The 21,925-nt window shown below is 37.5% G+C and overlaps 1 pseudogene; it reads left to right on the forward strand.

Annotated features, from left to right (window-relative positions):
- LOC149834848 (damage-control phosphatase At2g17340-like) overlaps positions 1-21,925 on the forward strand; it is a 94,251-nt pseudogene that overhangs the window by 23,849 nt on the left and 48,477 nt on the right.

The following is a 21,925-nucleotide window of genomic DNA, read 5'->3' on the forward strand; positions in this document are numbered from 1 at the left end:
AAAGGTAGAAAAATTAGGGTTTGTCCCCCTCTGCAGGGTGGGCCCCACTTGAGAAGAAATGCTGAAAATCAAGAATTGATTAAAAATCAAGTTTAAAACGAATCCAGATCATTTTTCTAAGGAAAATGCTTTAAAATAAGGAGTATAAAGCCTTGGAGGTTGGCCAAATGACGAAAACTGGTTTTAAAACCCAGGTTTTTTAAATTGATTTCGAAAGAAAGGTTTTAAAATAGAGTCTGGATTCGGTATTTTGAAAACAAGAATGTTGGATCTCGAAAATGATATACAATGACATGAAATGTAATGAAATGACATGCAATAATATGAAATGACATGCGAAATACAAACCCTAGATGAGGGATTGGAAGTACCAGACCCCAGACAGAGACAAAGAATTGAAAATTCCCGCCTTAAGATAAGAATTGGGTATTGGATATCAGATCCGATATTAGATCTGATCCAAATGTGAATTGGATCTCGAATATAGCTAGAATTTTAGAAAATGAATTGGTCTGAGCCCAGATTAGCAGTTGTACCAGCCTGGAAAATGATAGAATTGGTGTTCTAAATAAAACTAATCTGAGAAATGATTTTGCCCCTGCAGGGCAAAGAGTGACACTGAAAAATGAGGTTTGAACTAAATTGAACTATTTTTTAGGGTTTCTAAACTCAGATGAATTAAAAAGACACTGACTCAACTAAATTCCCAGACTGAATGATCAAGAAATGACACAATTCTTAGTGAAATGGTGAGAAATGAACACTGGAATGAAGTGGGTGATAGGAATGTACTGGGTTTGAGCTGAAAGAATGTCAGTTATACTGAGATGAACTAAATCTAGAGCTCAAACACTAGATAGACTAACGATACATAGCATTATTTCATTTGAAATGAGCCAAAATTGACTAATGTGAACTCCAACAATGCGAGAAACGAATTTGAACTGGAACTGGACTACTTGAACTCTTGGTGAGCCCAGGTTAAACACAGGAGAACAAGATTGACTGGAATTGATTGACTTAGGAACAATTGGTTAGAATTCGAGCTAGAAATGAGCTCATTTTTCAAAAAATGAACCAGATTGAGCTAAAATAGTCAGAAATAAATAGGATTCGCTCATTGTGAGCTCAGGAGAGCTAGAAATGATAGACAGTCTAACTATTCTGAATTTAAAAATGAGCTTGGTTGACTCTGACTGACGAGGATGTAAGGTGACATAGGGGTAAAATGATGATTTTACTAACAAAAAGGGCAAAATGACACAAACTAGACTGAACCTAGGGGTAGACTGACCTAAGGGGATTGGCATCTGTTGAAAGGGGGTGTTTGAAGATAAACAAGAAAATTTTGGGGTATTTACACTATCTGAAGGCATTTTTGTCTCTGAAAGAGGCCCTAACCACTACACCTATTCTTTGATCTTCCAATTGGTCTGTACCTTTTGAAATCATGTGATGCTTCATATTACGTGGTAGGAGCCATTTTGGGACAGAAGATAGAATGGAGGTCTCATGTCATTTATTACACTAGCAAGACCCTCTCCGATGCTCAGATTCATTATACAACCACTGAGAAGAAACTGCTAGCTGTTGTATTTGCTCCCGAGAAGTTTTGTTCGTATTTATTGGGCTCCAAGGTCATCGTTTACTCTAATCATGTCGCTTTATAATATCTGATGAGTAAAAAGGATACCAAACCATGTCTCATCTGGTGGATCCTTCTGCTATAAGAATTTGATCTCGAGATTCGAGATAAGAGTGGATGCAAGAATCTTGTAGCATATCATCTATCCAGACTGACTGTAGAGACATCCACTGATTAGGGACAGATTGATGATTCCTTCTCGGGTGAGCAACTTCTTCATGCCAAGCATCTGCCCTGGTTCATACATATCAACAACTTCTTGGTGACTGAAGAGTTCCCTGCACATTGGAACAGGAACGAGAGAGATCGCTTCATGTCGCAGGTCAAACATTATTTTTGGGAGGATTCAGAGTTGTTTCGATTATGTCCCAACTAGATGATTCGAAGGTGCATCTCCGAGGAGGAGTTCACGTCTATTCTAGAGTTTTGTCATGAGTTTTGCAGAAAGTGCTTACGCTATCAGCAGACAGGGAGCATTTTCAAGCGTGATATAATGCCCATTCTTGTTGTCGAGATTTTTAATGTTTGGGGCATCGATTTTATAGGTCCTTTCCCGCCATCATTCAGTTTAGTTTATATTTTAGTGGTGATCGATTATATGTCCAAGTGGGTCAACGTTGTGGCCACCCAAACCAATGATCATAAAGAGGTGCTTCGATTTATCAAGCACAATATCTTTAGTAGGTTTGGTGTCCTGAGAGCTATGATTAGTGATGGAGGTAAGCACTTCAAGAATGTGTATGTTGCTTCCTTACTCAAGAAGTACTCTGTAGATAATCGGATTGCTATACCATACCATCCACAAATGAGTGACCAGGTCAAGGTATCCAACAGGGAGATCAAACAAATTCTTGAAAAGACAGTCTGACCAGACTGAAAGGACTGGTCCTAGCGCCTTGATGCGCATACAGGACTGCTTTCAAGACTCTGATTGGCACGTTCCCTTACCGGTTGGTTTTTGGGAAGCCATGTTATCTTTCTGTTGAGTTGGAGCATAGGGCATACTGGGCGATTAAGAAGTTCAATTTTGATATGGCCCAAGCTGGTGCAGAGCGCAAACTACAGATGAGTGAGCTTAAGGAGTTGTGAAATGAGGCTTACGAGAGTGCCAAGATCTATAAGGCTCAGACTAAGCATTTTCATGTTCAGAATATTTTGAGGAAACAGTTTGAGCCTAGTCAGAAGGTCTGGCTTTTCAATTCGCAACTCCATCTTTTTTCAGAGAAGTTGAGGTCCAAATGGGACGTCCCATTCATAGTACAAGAGGTGTTCTCATATGGCACAATAGTTATTTGTGATCCTCGTATGAACGGGACCTTCGAGGTCAACAGGCAACGACTGAAGCCCTATATTTTTGATGTTGTGGTTAGTCAAGACATCGAGGTCATTGACCTTGTTGATGAGTGAGGTAGTGCACAGTGTTTGTATGTTTTATTTTTAGGATTAGATTTTTTATTCTTTTGTAGTTTTCTTAGGACGTGTTTGTTTATTTTTTGTTCATCAACATGAATGTTAGATCATGTATGCCTTGCATTTTATGCATTTTTATGAGTTATCAACATTGAGATAGGTGGAATATCTGCAGAGCCAGTACAGGGCAACATCATGTAAGATTTCATAGTGCGAATCAGGTGACTTCTACTACTTTTCTCTTATTTCTTCTGTTTCTCATGTGTATTCATATAGTTTCATACAAGCATGGGGGAGCGCCACTGAGAACAATGTCAGTCAAGCATAGGAGATGGTGTAGTTTGCACACCCAAAAGTTGTTCTGTCTTTATACTTGCACATTTATGAAAACTCATAAAAATTAGGCTTTTAAGGAATGAGTTTGACCTTATATAAATGCTTTACATAATCTAATATTTTTAGAGACTTTTTAAGCCCTACAAAAATTTTTTCTGACACTGATCTAGAAAATGTAGTTATTTATGTGGATTTCAAAGAAATGACAATAGATGCATGTTAGAGTTTATTTTGAATCATAAGTATGAATATGCACAGTTTTATTTTTGAAAACTAAGTAAATGAACAACATTGAAAATAAGAGCTCAAAAAGTGAAAATGAGCATACATTTAGTTGTTTGATGTCTTCGTATTCTCCAGTAGCTGGGCTTAGACACAAGTTGAAGTGTTTGATTTTCATGTCGAAAAAGATAATGAAGGAAGTCACTTCTTTGTCTAAGTTAATATCTGTGGCCTATTTTGTTCGAGCAAGTAGAGTCTAAGGGGTGTTTACACCTGGTGCCCTAAAGCCATCTGGTTTATGAGACATTGGCCCAAAAGCTTGTTACATGAAATTTATAGAGAGCCTAATAGATGTTGATATTGTATATAACAAGAAGCAAGCTATACGTAAAACTATTAAAATGGAAGGTCTAGTGACTCAAGCAATTAAGTTTGAGAGATACTTTGTATCTGGTGCTCTAAGGTCGTATGCCCTGGAAGTCGCTGACCCAAAGCTCATTACATAGGTCACGAAAACTGAAAATTTGAAATAGTGCCTAGCAGAAAAAAAGTAAAGTGTGGAAAAATTGAAAATCTAAAAAAAAATAAAGAAAATTAAGAGCAAGAAATAAAAAGTTCACTGCTTGGAATAAATATTGAGAAAACCTGTGTAGAAAATATATGAGTGAGGATAAATAAATAATAACACATATATATTTGATTTGTTGAGAATAAGGCATAAATGATTATGATATTTAGAAAAATAAAAGAAAAAGCTTTTATTCTGTGGTGGCATGTAAAAGGCTCTAATTATGTTTTGAAAGTATAATAGCATAAAATATTTGTGAAAACAAACTCCTTAACTGCCTAATTTTTTTTTGAAGTTGAATTTTTATGCATACATGACAAATATGTTTGTGGGTAACATCACTATAAACCCTCACGAGACCTTACTCGTCCACTGGGATAACCAAGGGGTTTAAAGGGCTTGTTGCATACATTAAATGCAATCATAATTCCTACGAAAGTGAGTTAGGCTTTTGTTCTTTTTAGTTTATTTTTGTTTTTGTTAGGCCAGTTTGCTCGAAGTCTAGCAAACGATAAGCATAAAGGAATTTGATCATGCATAATTTTTATGCATAATTTTATATATTTTTATGTATGATCATGTGCAATAAATGTTTAAAAATGTTGGTTTGCGAAGGGTTTCATCATTTTACATCAAATTGTAATTTGAGCAAATTGAGTCTCTTTTGAGTATTCTTGCAAAACTAATTAAGTTTTTAGAAAATAGTTTTTAGAAAACTAAGTCTTTTGAAATATCAGAAAATTTTAGTCTCTTTTTGAAAAATCTTCTAAAAACCTAATTAGACCTAAATACTCATTATAAAAAGGATTGTTAGAGCTAGAGGGGGCATTTTTTCCCTCTTGAGATCTGTGCACCCTCTCTCTCCTCTCTACCTCTTCTTCATCTTCTTTTTTCCCTTTCTCTTCTCAAGCTGGTTTTCTTCTCTCTTTCTTCTTCTTCTTCTTTCTCATTCTTTCTTCTAAATCTCATCGTCGGTTCCTTCTTACTCCTATCATCGAATTATTTTATTCAAATGGGTCTGTAATAAAACCATTAATTATTCTTTGTAAACCTTCTGCAAATGGCAACACTCATTCTTTTATTTAGTTAATTAATTAATTTTTATTTTCAAGACAACAAAAGTAGTTATGTATGGGGTACAAAAGCACTTATCCCATTCCCTGAATTTGACGCGGACTTCACCACTAGTGTAAATTGATTTTTATTATTTGATACACGGTTTACACAAACATTTTTATTGAAAATATATTTCAAAAATACTCTATTGAAAAAGCTGCATCAATTTTTTGGCGTTGTTGTCGAGGAACAACGAATTAAGAACTGAGTACCCATTTCATTTTCTAGTTTGTGTTATTTAGGGTTGTTAGTTTCTTTTATGCAGTTATTTAGGATTGTTAGTTTATTTTTCTGTTGATTAATTAGGACAGTTAGTTTGCTTTCTGCATTTAGGATTGTAGAACCACGTGCTTATGAACCTAAAGACCATCTTACTTTTCCTGCACGGCCCACCTATTAGGCTACCCTTAGGAGGTGACTACACATGATTGGTACTGTGCTCATAGTTTGCTTTGTGCAAAAATATTTATTGGTTGCAAGTGTCTGATTTGTTATTTCTTGTTTCCATGCATTCATTATTTTGTTTTTGCTTGCTTTCGTGGTGTGGTTTGATCACGTTAGTGCGCTAGTTAGGTAGAAACCCAACTTTTAGGATGGTTGCTACACCGATCTACCCTGAGGTGTATGCAAGGACAACGCTCGCTTGACCCCGAACTTATTGAATTATTTGAGGACCCTGAGTCTATTATTAGGAGAACTCATCGATCCAGTCCCATGACTGAAGATCAGCAGATGCTTCATCCCCTGAGGGAGTATTTTATTCACAATGAATATACTCTCACCTCCTGCATCACTAGACCCGTTGTAGGAGCGAACCAATTTCAGATAAAGGCCAACATCATTCAAATGTTACCATCACTATAAGAAAGTGTTTAAACGTGCAGTGAGCCCTCGAAGAGCCCTATGAGATCCCAAAAAGATCCCCTCAAAAAGACCTTCAAGCCCCCCATGGAGCCCTTCAAGCAACCTTCAAAAGAAAGGAAAGATTATAGCAACAACAAGAGGGATGAGCAGCTCGAGCACTGAAGACATTTTCTTTTTATTTATTGATTAAGATTTTATTTTATTTCATTCAATTGGGTCTGTAATAAAACCATTAATTATTCTTTGTAAGCCCTCCACAAAGGGCAGCACTCATTCTTTTATTTAGTTAATTAATTAATTTTTATTTTTAAGGCAACAAAAGTAGTTTTGTGTGGGGTACAAAAGCACTTATCCTATTCCTTAAGTTCGACCCGAGCTTCACCACTAGTGTGAACAAATTTTTATTATTTGATGCATGGTTTGTACAAACATTTTTGTTAAAAATATATTTCAAAAATATTTTATTGAAAAAGTTGCATCACTTATGAGAGGTCATATATGCACTCAACATCCTCTCACCCTTCAGTCTCTCCACCTCTTCAACACACTTAGTCAAGAGGTCATTAAAATACGACTCATCATTATGTGTGTTGTAGAAGATTTTAAAGGGTTCATATTCAGTAGGTAATAAGGTCAAAATCAGATGAACCAAGAAAGAATCAGAAATAGCGAACTTCATATCATTCAGTTGAGATGCAATGTTCCTCATTTCCAAAATGTGCTATCAGATGTGATTGCCACTAGTATATTTCATAGATATCAGTTTGAACATGAGCGTACTGGCCATTGCTTTATTAGAACTGATAAATTGGTCCTCAATGGCTCTTAAAAATTCCTTCATTGTCTTGCAGTGAGGAATGACACCTCAAATGTTCTTAGCTACTCGAGATTGCAAAAGTAATAGGCTAAGTCTGTTCAAGCGCTCCCACTTCTTAGAGGTAGCCTTTTGTTTGGCTGTGCTCTGCTCTGTAAGAGTTGGATGTTCGTCAATTCTAAGAGCAGAGTCAAGGTCCATGTAACCCATAATAAACAATATTATTTCTTTATAATCTGAAAAATTACATCCGTCTAAAACGAGAATGTTACTAGAACCGTCGATAAGGAAAAAACCTGATACAACAAGAAACGAAAGAGAAGACATTATTATTGCTTAGACGAGACTTGTGATAAAAAGGTAAAAGTGAGACCCTTTATTATTCACATTTTCTGAGATAAGCATAATTGAGCCATTGTCCTAGAAACGACAATACTCATAGTTGTTATGTCTCTTCAATTCACAAAGAATTGACTTCAGTTGGTGAAACTAGTAGATTATGTAACCAGAGGCAATTCAACATTGTACCTTTAGATACGAATATGCTTCATGGGATGAAATACACATCTACTATTACACCATGTATGAATTTGAAACACAACGAGCTACCTTTGAGTAGAATTATTGTTTCATAAAGTCACACACAATCATAATAACAAATCTTAATGCAGTCTAGAAAATCCTTAATCAATACAACTCAGATCACTTTGGTGATTACATGAATTAGTCAATCAAGATTTTTTACCGAAAACATATTCGTATTATGGGGCATGCCCATGCACACATGTTAATGCATGTATATTTATAATAAAATATACATTACATCATCAAAAATACAAGTTCATGCTTTAACTTATATACATAAACTAATTTTGACGATAAAATGTCATGAATTTAGTCATAATTTATGGTTAAAAATATTATGCATAACTTAACCAATATAAAATACATGAATTAACATGCATAAGTCATGCTTTCTTAACAATGAACACTTATAAGACATGAAAAATGATAAAAACATACTCATATGGGTAAAACTCAAGGTCATCAAGTTGAAACCGATCTAAAAATACTCTGAACCGGTTTGAAATGACCTCAAACTGGTCATCAAAGGCTTTGAATCGGTTCTAAACCTACTGAACCAGTGCAAAACATGAACAAAAACTCATAAAACCTTATAACCAAATGAAAAATCCCTATCTTTTCATGGACTCATGAAAACATGGTCACTACATCTTAAAACTAGTGAAAATCAGAAAGGAATCAATCAAAAAATGGCTCCAAACCGATCCTGAAAAGAGCCATATCGATCACTGATCCGATTCTGGTGTAAATAGTGTATGGACCCTGTTGTGAATCATATCTGATTCAATTCAGATCTAGATCCGATCCATAACAGAAACCCGGATTGGATTCGAGATCTGATCCAAACACTGGTCTCATTCTAGATCCAAATCCGTTCCACAACAAGAACTAGATCAGATCTAAGAACTAGATCTGGACTAAACCCAGACCTAGTCCTAACAGGACCCGAGTAGGACCCGATCCAAACAGGACCCAGGTTTGACCCGATCCAAACAGGATCTGGGTCGAACCAGATCCTGTTTGGATTCGGGTCTGACCCAATCCATACAAGTTTCGGGCCGGACCTGATCCAAACAGAATCTGGGTTGACCCCGATCCAAACATGATTTGGGTCAAACCCGATCCATATAGGATCCAGATCTGAACAGGTCCAAACAGGACCTGGGCTCTTCGGATCAGACCCAGACCCAAAACCATTATTGGGTCTGGGTCTGATCCTGGGTCAGTACCGACCCGATAAGATCCAGGCAAACCCGATCCACCCAAAATGGATCTGGATAGGGCCCACCACCGGGTCAGAATACCCGGTTCCACCCGGTACCCAGCTTTAAACTGAAACTCCATGCTTTTAGTTTCTGAGCCATTGGGTTTTTCTCAGAAGGGTAATGGCGGCGACCCACGTTGCTCACGTCGCCGACCGACGTCGCCCCGACATCGGCGGCCGACCGAAAGGCCACCGGCGGCGGCAACCCTCACCGACAATGCATCACTCTCCGGCGACGATGGTTTTCTGAGAAAACTAGAAAAAATCAAAAAAGGGCAAATGCGCCCCTTCCAGTGAGTGGAAAGAGACGCCGGCGATGCTGCCGGCGGATCTTCGACGGTATACGAAAGAGATCCCCCGGTCTCGATCGACAACCCATGGTCGGAACCTTTATGAAAGAAACTGATTTTGGGGGTTCGGCCAAAACGGCGGTCCGGCGACCGATCTCAGGTGCCAGCGGCACCGGCAAGGCCACCGACGATCGTCGCCCCTCTCACCTCCCCGGCGACAACACCATCGGCAGGTAAAAGGTTAAACTCTGATTTATGTTTTTTGATCTGCTGTCGGGGATGGTTGTCGCCACCGGCAACCAAATAGCAAGGCCGCCGGCCACATGGATCCAATGAATCCGTTGGCGAAGGATGATGGTGACAGTATCAACCGTTTTCCCCTTCCTTCTCGTTGAAAGTCGTTTCTGCGAAGGGGGAGGCCGGATCTTCCCTTGCTATTCAGAAAACGAACAGCAGCAGGGGGAGCGACACCAATATCGTCGGCGACCGAAGTACATAGTCAACAGTAGCAGACAGACATTCTTTCATACCGGCCCTGTTCTGCTACCTGTCGGTGAATCATGTAAATACGACAACAGGCTCGAGTCTGCGTCAACAACGATAATAAGATACGCCGACATTAACGAGCGTAAATGCTCCCGATACCCCCACACGCGCAGCGGAATACGCAAGACGTGGGCCATAACCCAATGTTGGCATATTAGCAAAATCAAAACCGAAATGAGCCCTGGCCTTCAAGTCTATGGCAGGACCCTTAACCCAAACTGGAACTTCTAGAATGTGGGTACTCATCATACAGCTCCCTCTTATAATGGGAGATAGGTGGTGGTTCTCTCCACATTCACCTGACCTCCACCCCACTAACACTCATAAACTGCCCACTAACCGCTCACTTACCATAGTGTCAAACCGGGTCACCCTGTGGATTGGATACAGACCCGAAATGTCCCACAGTACAGTTTGGAGATACCCACTTGTCGACGAAGAAGGGGATAGGCCGGAATTTCTCATTATAGTCTAACATGCAGATTCGCGGGTTTTCCCGCTTTTTTTCTGGATAAGTAGGTGCAGTTTTTGTGTGTGTGGATGGGTTGGGCAGGGGGGTGGTGGTGGTGGTTTAGAGGCATCCATTTAGCCAGAAGGATGGGGATAGGTTGGGATTTCATGTTGTAGTAATATGAAGAATTATCCCTCTCTTTGGGATAAGTGGGTGCTGGCAAACACCCCTTATGCCACAAATTTCGTTGATTGGATGTTGTTTTAGTGATGCCTGTAGCGTTGATGGTGATGTCCAGAGTTTGATTTCACTGTAGGAAGCTGGCGGAGGAAGACGTTTCGGTTGCTGACGCGGCCAAGAAGGCAGAGAAGTTCGAGCAGAGGTATTTTTAGATTACTGGTTTGTTGGTGAGGAGAGATTAGTTGTTGTGGTAGGAATTTGGATTAATTGATTCTCCTTTTCTGTTGGTCGTCATAACCTTGATTGGCGGGACTCTAACAATCATCTCATGCATACTAGCATTAGTAGAATTCGGATCAACTGGTTCTGCTTCTGTATCTAATCTTTCTGATATTGCTCCACTCCTTCATATTGAAAGGATTCCTATGTGTAGGATATTGTCTTGGTCATAGGCTCCTAGCTAGCTTCAAGATAGAAGTCCTTAATCGTGTTCGATGTGTATCATTACTAGTCCAATGATTTTAAGCTGGTGAATATGCCTGCCTTCTTAATACCCAGTATCCACCTTCTGTTATTATAGGAACTTCAAGAACCTAAGAAAAATATAATATATGGTCATTGAGGGAGAATCAACTGTATATCTGCTATCTTCTTAATACCTGTTGTGATTGATTAGCTCAATACTTCTTGAAGGATCCCTGTGAAGGGTTGCTGAGATTTCTGATAGACCGTGCTAATCTCAGTAGCACCTAAGTTAGCATGAACATGAACATGAACATCAACATGTGTATATTCTGTATCATGTGTTTTGTCTGTATCCTCCTCTTTGGAGATAGCATGTAATCTGGTTTGAAATTATTAATAGGGGCCATCTCAACAATATCTTCAGAACATAAATATTAGGATACTCCGACATAGTATAACGAATTACAATATTTGTTGCCTATTGTACTAACATGCTAATATCATGACAAGGACATCATGATAATAACATGAATATTTTGTGTGTATGTGTGTGTTTGTAACTGCTTTTCTTCTTTCTGTATTACTTGTAATGAAATGGATTGAATCCAATAAGCATGCAATAACACACTTTCAATCAAGTATGAATCATCAAACCACCCACATGGTCTAACAAATTTGTTATTTCATAGTCACTCAAAAATGAGTTGAAAATACAAGGCCACAAAGGGCCTATTTATAATACAAATGGACCACTAGGGAGCAGCCCCCAATATGGCTGTTGGGCTGCTCCCAAGAGTCATATTTATGACAGTTGGGAGCAGCTCCAACAGCTACATTGGAGCTGCCCCAAAAACACAAAAAACAAAAATACAAAATAAAATAAAAGTAAATGATAAAAAATAAAAGTAAAAGATTGTCAGCCCCTAATGGGCTGATGCCTATTACAATAAAAGATTGGAGCTGCCCCAAAAACACAAAAAACAAAAATACAAAATAAAATAAAAGTAAATGATAAAAAATAAAAGTAAAAGATTGTCAGCCCCTAATGGGCTGATGCCTATTACAATAAAAGATTGAAATACCCTTGCTAGGTATTTCGGTTTACAACAAATATATATATATATATATATATATATATATATATATATATATATATATATATATATATATATACCCCTCTTGAAACTCATGATGGAACAACCGAGAGTTTGCCAAGTAGGAAGTGAAATCTGGGAGACAGAAGTGCTTTGGTGAAGAAGTCTGCTCTAGTTGATACTTAGACGGAACGTAGGGCAATGTGATGGTCTTCCTCAGAAATTCTTCATGAACGTAGTCACAATCCATTTCAATATGTTTTGTCCTCTTATGAAATGTATGATTGATTGCAATGTATACAACGCTCTTGTTGTCGCAGCATAACCTTGAAGGCTCTGCAATATGAACTCCCAAGTCTTCGAGAAATTGTGTCAACCATACCAACTCGGACGTAGTTGTTTCCATGGTACGATACTCAGCTTCTCTCGAGGAGAGGGTCACCTTCTGTTGCTTTTTGCTTCGCCGTGAAATTAGAGAATCACCTACAAACACACATAAACCAGTGGTTGAGCGTCTATCATTTACATCTCCTCTCTAGTGAGAATCAGGATATGCAATGACTTTTAATGAGGAGGAGAACGATAAAAATAAACCATGATTAATGGATTTCTTAATTTATCTAAAAATTCTCATTACATCAGTCATATGTAATGCTGAAATTGACTAACAGAATGAATAACATGAGATATATTAGGACGAGTAATAGAAAGATAAGACAAGGCTCAAATCATTTGTCTGTAGGGAGTTGGATCTTGCAAAGACTCTTCATCATCTTTCTTCATTTTGACATTTATAACCTCCGAAGTATCAACCAATTTTGATCCGAGAGTCCCGATCGTTCAATGATCTCTGTTGCATACTTAGTCTGTGACAAAAAATAACCACGAGGTGAGTAAGTCACTTCTATTCCAAGAAAATATCGTAAAAAATCAAGATCTGTCATATCAAAGTTGACTTTAAGCACATTTTTAATATGATCAACTCCCTGCTTATCACCTCCTGTGATTATCATATCATTTACGTAAAGTAATAAGATCACCATCCCTGCATTGAAATACTTAGCAAACAATGCAGTGTCAGTAAAACAAGACTTAAAATTAGGTTGCTTCATCACATTACTGAACCTATCATACCAAGCTTTGGGAGCTTGTTTTAAGCCATACAAGGCTTTGCGCAACCGAAGAGTTTTTTCATGTGCTAATTCCAAGATAGGCCATTTTTTTATTGATGCTATGGAAATGAGAGTTCTCACAGTAGTCATTCGAGCAATTGAAGCAAATGTTTCGCTGTAGTCTATTCTATATTCTTGACTATATCCCTTGGCTACTAACCTAACTTTGTATCTTTCTAATGTTTTATCTCATTTAGTTTTTACCTTGTAGATTCATCTATATCTTATGATCTTTCTTCCTTTAGGCAGTATTTGAATTTCTCAGGTTTTTGCTTTCTCCAAGACTTCTTATTCACCATTCATCGCTTTAATCCATTCTTGATGTTTTTTAGCCTCATGATAAGATTTTGGTTCTGAATATGAGTGTATGACCATGAGGCATGATCTATACCTTGGTTCAAAGGAATCATAAGATACAAATCTACTGAGAGTTTTATAAATTCTTATGGTTTTTCTAAGACTAGACGAATCTATATCTTGGTTTTGAGAATACCTTTCTAAAGCACATGGTGGATGATCTTCGGTACGTCGAGCATAGGTTTGTATATCATTGTGAGATGGGTCTATATCATTAATGTAACGAAATATGCGGAAAAGCAAAAAGTGCTATAAGCACTTACAATGTCCACCAACGGACAAAAGAGATACACCCAAATCCTCAAAGAGGCAACACAACATAAAAATATAAATGGCTCTTATTGAAAAGAGAGAGAGAGCTCTCAAGAGTGAAGAATACAAGAGGGGTTCACCCCTATATATACACAAGAAGGAGGGAGAGGGGTGGCCTTAAGGCCTTGAGAGAAGGGCCACCTAGGGGGCTCCCCATGGAGTCGTTGGGAGCCCCCAACAGTTACAAATGTGACCGTTGGGGGTCCCATCGATTCCATGGTGGGACCCCTAAAGTGGGTAAAAAAGAAATAAAAAGAAAAATAAAGTAAGAAAATAAATACAAAAAAAAGAGAAAAATAACAAGTACCCCTATCGAGTACTTGTGAAATGACAGAAATACCCCTATCGGGTATGTTTAGATTATATATATATACATATATATATTATACATATTTTAACACCCTCCCTCAAGCTTTACGGGGGTATAACCGAGGAGCGACAAGAGCTTTAGTGAAGAAATCCGCCAACTGGTACTCAGATGTGACGTAAGGGAGCACTATGGTTCCTCTTAGGTATTCATCACGCACGTAATGACAGTCCATCTCGATGTGCTTAGTACGCTCATGAAAGGTGTGATTGCTTGCAATATAAATTGCGCTTTTGTTGTCACAACACATCTTCGAAGGAGTAGAGATGATAATGCCCATATCATTGAAGAGACTTCTTAGCCATACAAGCTCCATGGTTGTAGTGGCCATAGCACGATATTCAGCTTCTGTTGAGGACAATGATACTTTGTGCTGCTTCTTGCATCTCCAAGAAATCATAGTCACCTAAGAAAACACAAAAAACCATAGTTGAAACTCTATCATTGGGATTTCCTCTCCAATCAGCATCAGTGTAAGCAATCAAATCAAGTGATGAAGAGGAGGAAAGAAAAACTCCCTTAGTTATGATATTTTTGATGTATCTGACGATCCTTAAGACTGCACTCATGTGCACAGTTGTAGGTGCATGTTGAAACTGACTGACAGAGTGGACGGCATGAGCAATGTCTGGCCGAGTGATGGATAGGTAGGTTAGAGACCCAACAAGTTGGCGGTAGGGAGTAGGATCCTCGAGAAGTGTTCCATCTTCCAACCTTAACTTCGCATTGATGACTTCAAGAGTTTCTGTCTTCTTATCATTGGAGATACCAGACTTGGAACAAATGTCAGCTGCCAGTTTCATCTGAGAGAGAATATACCCTCGAGGAGAGTATGCTACTTCAATTCCTAAAAAATATCTTAAGAAACCAAGGTCAGACATATCAAAATTTTCCTTTAAAACTTTCTTAATCTCATTAATTCCTTGCTCATCACTTCCAGTGATGATCATGTCATCAACATAAAGTAGTAGAATAACTACTGAAGACCCCACACTTTTTACAAACAAAGCAGTGTTAGTATAGCATGAACGAAAATTCAAACTTGTCATTAAGTTGCTAAATCTATCATGCCAAGCTTTTGGGGCTTGTTTTAAACCATATAATGCCTTTTTAAACTTGAGAATTTTACCTTTTTCAATACATACTCCTGGTGGGGGATCCATGTAAACCTCTTCATTTAATTCACCATTTAGAAATGCATTCTTAACATCTAATTGATAGATAGGCCATTTTTTAACTAATGCAACGACGATAAGAGTCCTAGCTACGGGTGCGAAAGTTTCTTCATAGTCTATACCGTATTCTTGAGCGTATCCTTTTGCTACTAATCGGGCTTTATAGCGTTCTAATGAACCGTCACTTTTAGTTTTAATTTTGTAGACCCATCTACATCCAATCGATCTCTTTCCAGTGGGTAATGAAGTTATTTCCCAAGTTTTTGCTTTTTCAAGGGCACTAAGCTCTAAGTTCATGGCTTCAACCCATTGAGGGATGATTTTGGCTTCATTATAATGTGACGATTCATGAAATGAGTGTAACGCAATTAGACACGCTCTATACCTTGGAGTTAGAGACTCATAGGAAACAAACCTATTAGGAGGATTGGAGATTCAACCGGATCTCCTTAAAGAGGTTTCTTCTATGTTGGAACCTTGAGAGTATTTTTCTAAGGCACTAATTTGAGTTTGTTGACCACGTCTAAGATAGGTTTGGATTGGTCTATCACTTTCATTTTCAACATTGTCAAGAGGAGTATCCTCTAGGTCATTCAACATTTCATTAGAGATTTCCCCTTCTTGAGGAGTCTCATCTTCTTGAGAGAGAAGATCAAATAAGAAAGCATATTCGCTTTCGTCAATATCTTTAGTTTTCTCAAAACCATTTTCATTTTCCAAAAAGGTTACATCTTTGGATACATAGAGTTTGTTGTTTTTGATGTCAAAACATCTAAAGCCCTTTTGATTTTCTCCGTATCCTAAAAAAACACATTCAATAGCTTTAGGGGATAATTTGTCTCTTTTATGTGTAAGGACAAAACATTTACACTAAAAAATTCTTAATCTATTAAAATCGGTTGTTCTTTCAAATAGTTTTTCATATGAAGATGTATTTTGTAAGGATGAAGATATCATTCTATTTATCAAGTAAGTTGCGGTTAAGGCGGCTTCGGCCCAAAAACTTTTTGGAATTTCTTTGGAAATAAGAAGTGTTCTAGTGGTTTCCAAGATGTGTCTATGCTTTCTTTCGGCTAAACCATTTTGTTAAGGAGTCCTAGGACATGATCTTTGATGACAAATTCCATTCATTTCTAGATAATTTTGAAATTCATTTGATAGATACTCTCCACCCGAATCGGATCTAAGAGTAGAGATATTACTTGAAAATTGATTTTTAGCTATCATATGAAATTTTTTGAAGAAGTCAAAGACTTCGGATTTTAAATTGAGGAAGTAGATCCACACATACCTAGTGTAGTCATCAATGAAAGTAACATAATAGGAGTATCCTCTTTTAGACATGACCGAAGAAGGACCCCAAACATCCGAATGAACTAACTCAAAAGGTCTTTTGGACACAAAAGTTCGATTTGGAAAAGGAGTGGATTTCATTTTGCCAAAAATACAATTCTTGCAAACAAAATGTTTCTCGTTACAAAATTTCTTTCCAAATGGAAAGAAGTACATTTTTGAGAAGCTTGGATGTCCAAGTCTTTGATGCCAAATTTCAATATTTTTATCTTGGACATGATTACAAAAAGAGTTAGTGGGAAGTTTCAAATTGCTCATGTAATAGAGATCTCCCCTCCTATGGCCTTGCCCAATCTGCTTCTCGGACCAGAGATCCTGTATAGAGCAATCCTTAGTTGAAAAGGAGATTTCACATCCATGATCACATATTTGAGCCACAGGATCGAGATTTAAATTCAGTTGAGGTACCACTCTTACGTTGGACACAAAAAAATCTTTGGAAAAATTTAAAGTTCCAAAACTTTTTACTTGTAAGGATGTACCATTGACAGTGAAAACATAGGAGTTTTTAGAGTTATTACACAAATCCGAAAGCCCATTTTCGAGAGGGGTCATATGAAAGGAAGCTCCAGAATCAAGGATCCAAGAAGACATACCTGGAGGAGAGAAAGAAGCTATGGCGGCACCCGAAGTTGATGGTGACTTGAGTAGAATTTGTAGTGCTTCCGATAATTGTGCAAGAGAAAAAAACTCCTTCCCTTTGATAGTTTCCTCCTTTTGGGTAGCTTCTTCAACGGTGGCCACCTTATTCTTAGGTGCTTCATTTAACTTAGGGCAATTAGGTCTTATATGACCCGGTTCTTGGCAATGATGGCAAATGACTTTTCTATAGTTACCATTATAATTATTTTGCTTCCCAAAGTGTGGAGGCTTATAGGCTTTCGCATGGTTGCCGGGTTTAGATACGGCCAAAACATCATCTCTTCCTTTAACCATGCCAAGACGAGTTTCTTCTTGGCATATTTCGGCTATGGCATCTTCCAAGGGAAGAGGCTTGGATCTATGAAGAAGGGAAGATCTAACTTGTTCATATTCGTGTCTAAGCCTATGTAAAAATTGGAAAAAGTGTTCTTTTTCCATTTGTTCTCGTCTTAATTCCACGTCTATACTAGAAACCCACTTAGGTTCTAGTAAGGATAACTCATCCCATAAAGGTCCAAGAGTGCTAAAGTAATCCCTTACACTCATTTCTCCTTGTTTGATAGTCTGGATTTTTTCTTGGAGAAAGAATTGACGAGCAAGATCATTTTGAGTAAACATACCTTTCATAAAGAACCATGCTTCATTAGCCCTCCAAAACTTAGCAATGTTGGCGCAAATTTTTAGCTCCACATTGTTTCTGAACCAAGCAAGAATCTTGGCATGCTTGCCTTCCCAATCTTCCACTTTAGATTAGTGATCTTCAATGACTTATGCGGGCGTTTCCTTCAAGAGCTTTTTCTTCATCACCATCCATCTTGGTGAGTTGGAGTTGTGGTTCTAGAATGATGCCCATAACGTATCCCCAAAGCTTTTTGCCTTTGAGGTTATTTTCCATGGCGGCGGCCCACATCATATAGTTGGAGCCATTAAGCTTGAAGGAGAGATCAATCTTTTGTTCCCCTTCCATTTAATCTCTCACAAAAAGACAAACAAGAGAGATACAAAGAAAACAATATATAGCTATATCAACTAGCTATATTAAGAATCAAGAGCATACACAAGGCTCTGATACCATGTAACGAAATATGCGGAAAAGCAAAGAGTGCTATAAGCACTTACAATGTCTACTAATGGACAAAAGAGATACACCCAAATCCTCAAAGAGGCAACACATGAAAATATAAATGGCTCTTATTGAAAAGAGAGAGAGAGAGCTCTCAAGAGTGAAGAATACAAGAGGGGTTCACCCCTATATATACACAAGAAGGAGGGAGAGGGGTGGCCTTAAGGCCTTGAGAGAAGGGCCACCTAGGGGGCTCCCCATGGAGTCGTTGGGAGCCCCCAACTGTCACAAATGTGACCGTTGGGGGTCCCATCGATTCCATGGTGGGACCCCTAAAGTGGGTAAAAAAGAAGAAATAAAAAGAAAAAATAAAGTAAGAAAATAAATATAAAAAAAAGAGAAAAATAACAAGTACCCTTATCGGGTACTTGTGAAATGACAGGAATACCCCTATCGGGTATGTTTAGATTATATATATATATATATATTACACATATTTTAACAATTAAGACCCTCATTCACACTCTCACTTGCATTATGCATGTCTTCATTTCTACTCTCATGTGTGTCATGAATATTTTCATACCTTTCATGTTCATTGACAAGGTAAAAAAGAAATGAATAGTCACAACTTTCTTGGATTTTTTCTTTGCAAAAACCAATTTCATTTTCAAGAAAAATAACCTTTCGAGAAACATAGAATTTGTCTTTTTCAATGTCATAACATCTATATCCCTTTTGACTTTCGCCATAACCTAAAAAAACACGAGAGATTGCTTTTGGAGAAAGATTGTCATTCTTATTGATAAGGACAAAGCATTTGCATCCAAAGACCCTTAACCTTTTATAATCGGGAGATGTTTTAAAAAGTTTCTCAATAAGAGAGATATTTTCAATGTTTTTGGAAGGAATTCTATTTATCAAATAGACTGCCGTAAAGGTGGCTTCGGCTAAAAAACTTTTGGAACATTTCTAGACACAAGAAGTATTCTAGTGGTTTCAATAATGTGTCTATGTTTCCTCTCGGCTAGTCCATTTTGTTGAGGAGTGTATGGACATGATTTTTGGTGAATAATCCCATTGAGGTCAAGATAATTTTTGAATTTTTTTAACACAAATTCTCCCCCGTTATCGGTTCTAAAGATTTGAATATTAGTTTTAAATTGATTCTTAATATAATAATGAAATTTTTTAAAACACTCAAATACTTCTGATTTTTGTTTTAGAAAAAATATCTAAGAATGTCTACTATAGTCGTCTACTAACAAAACATAATAGGATACCCCTCCTTTGGATATGACTGGAGTCGGTCCCCATATATCTAAATGTATTAACTTAAATGGGTTCTTAGTTATAAAATGTCTTGGTCCAAAGGGCAAAGACTTCATTTTGCCAAGAATACAATCTTCACATACAAAATCTCTTTCTTTATAATTTGAAAGAAATGGAAACAAGTGTATTTTGGTCACGCTAGGATGTCTTAGTCTTTTGTGCCAAATTTTTATATCTTTCTTTTCCACAAAATTATAAAATGGTTGTTTTGGTAACTCAAGATTGTCCACAACATAGAGATCTTCTCTTCTATGACCTCGCCAAATCGGCTTTCCGGACTGGAGATCCTGTATTAAACAATCATTAGATGAAAATAATACTTTGCAACTATGGTCCATAATTTGAGAAACTGATAAAAGATTTAAATTTAATTTTGATACTACTTTAATATTTGATATGCGAAAGATTGAATGCTTTTGAAAAATCCCAAAACTTTTGATTTTCAAAGATGTCTCATCGGCAATTGAAACATAAGAGTCATTTGGGTTAAACTTACATTCGGATAATATGTACTCATTTGGTATCATAAGAAAGGAAGCACCAGAGTCGAGGATCCAAGAGGTCTTACCATGGTCACCACTTGTAAATATAGCCGCTCCCGAAAAGGATGAAGCTTGAGCTTTAAGCATAGGTTGTAGCGCCTTCATTAGTTGAGCCAATGAGAGCGAGCCAATGCACTTGAAGTCGTCTATCTCACTCCTTTCAACCAAAGCAATTTTTTCTTTGTGATCATCCTTCTTTTTTTTTTTGAGACAAAAAGGCTTGATATGTCCCGGTTCGTAACAATGACAACAAATTATCTTTCCACCTTTTTTGTATTCATGATCAACTCTTTTTTAATTCCTTTCATAGTTGTTGGGGTTCCTTCCATTCTCATTTTTAACAAAATGAGAAGGTTTGTAGCTTCTAGTATGATTTTTGGGCTTTGACATGGCAAGCACGGATTCTTATCTTTTGAAATGGAAGGCTTCTTTAATCTATTCTCTTCCATAGTCAATTCTTCAAGAGTTTCCACTATGGAAGGAATACCTCCTCTATGAAGGAGAGCCGACTTGGTTCCCTCAAATTCGGGTCTAAGCCTGTTAATAAATTCGTAGAAATGCTCCATTTTAATTTGGTTTTCACGGAGTTCTACGTTTTATGGGCAATGCCACTTTGGCTCAAGAAGAGTCAATTCATCCCAAAGAAGAGAGAGTGCATTGTAGTATTCTCTAATGCTCATCTCTCTTTAAGTCATGGTTCTCACATTGTTTTGAACATTGCATATGTGTGCAATATCTTTAAGACTATACATGTCTTTAAGATATTTTCACGCATCATTAGCGAAATCAAATTTCGCCAAGCTAAAATATTTGTGGATGTCCATACTATTGATGAGCCATCCAATTATTTTGGAATGGCCCATCCTCCACTCTTTTCATTTCTTTTCATAGTCGGAAATGTCTTTACTCATTTCCTCTTCTTAAAGTATAACCTCTTTTTCATTCTCAATTTTCGTAAGAATGAGCTTAGGCGCTTTTTCGGTATCATCTACCAAACCCCATAGTCATTTTTCTCATATTTTGTGTTTTACTATGAATGCCCACATCACATAGTTAGTATCGTTTAAGCGTACGGGAATGAAGACCATTACCTCCCTCTCATTCTCCATTTCTTTACAATTTGAAGAGAAAGGGTAGAGAAAGAGAGAGTGGGAAAGAAGAAGAGAAAGAAAAAGAAAAGTAATACAAAACTTTCTTGAGAGGTGACACACTTCCCAATGCAACAATCTACGATTTGTTGTATCCGCTAAGCTCACGATCCTCCTTGATATTGTCACAAACTTTCCTCTAAAAATTGCTTTTGGACCACCAAAGCTCTGATAACATGTAATGAAATGGATTAAATCCAATAAACATGCAAGAACACACTTTCAATCAAGTAGAATACTTGATTGAATCATCAAACCACCCACACAAGGGTCTAACAAATTTGTTATTTCATAGAGTTACTCAAAAATGAATTGAAAATATAAGACCACAAGGGGCCTATTTATAATACAAATGGACCACTAGTGGGCAGCCCCAATATGGCTGTTGGGCTGCTCTCAACAGTCATATTTATGACCGTTGGGAGCAGCTCCAACAACTATATTGGAGCTGCCCCAAAAACACAAAAAACAAAAAAAAACAAAAATACAAAATAAAATAAAAGTAAAAGATTGTCAGCCCCTAATGGGCTGATGCCTATTACAATAAAAGACCGAAATACCCTTGCTGGCAAGGGTATTTCGGTTTACAACAAATGTATATATATATATATC

The sequence above is a fragment of the Nuphar pumila genome, chromosome 6 (genome assembly GCF_984573655.1).
Source record: "Nuphar pumila chromosome 6, dmNupPumi1.hap1.1, whole genome shotgun sequence".
NCBI lineage: Eukaryota > Viridiplantae > Streptophyta > Magnoliopsida > Nymphaeales > Nymphaeaceae > Nuphar > Nuphar pumila.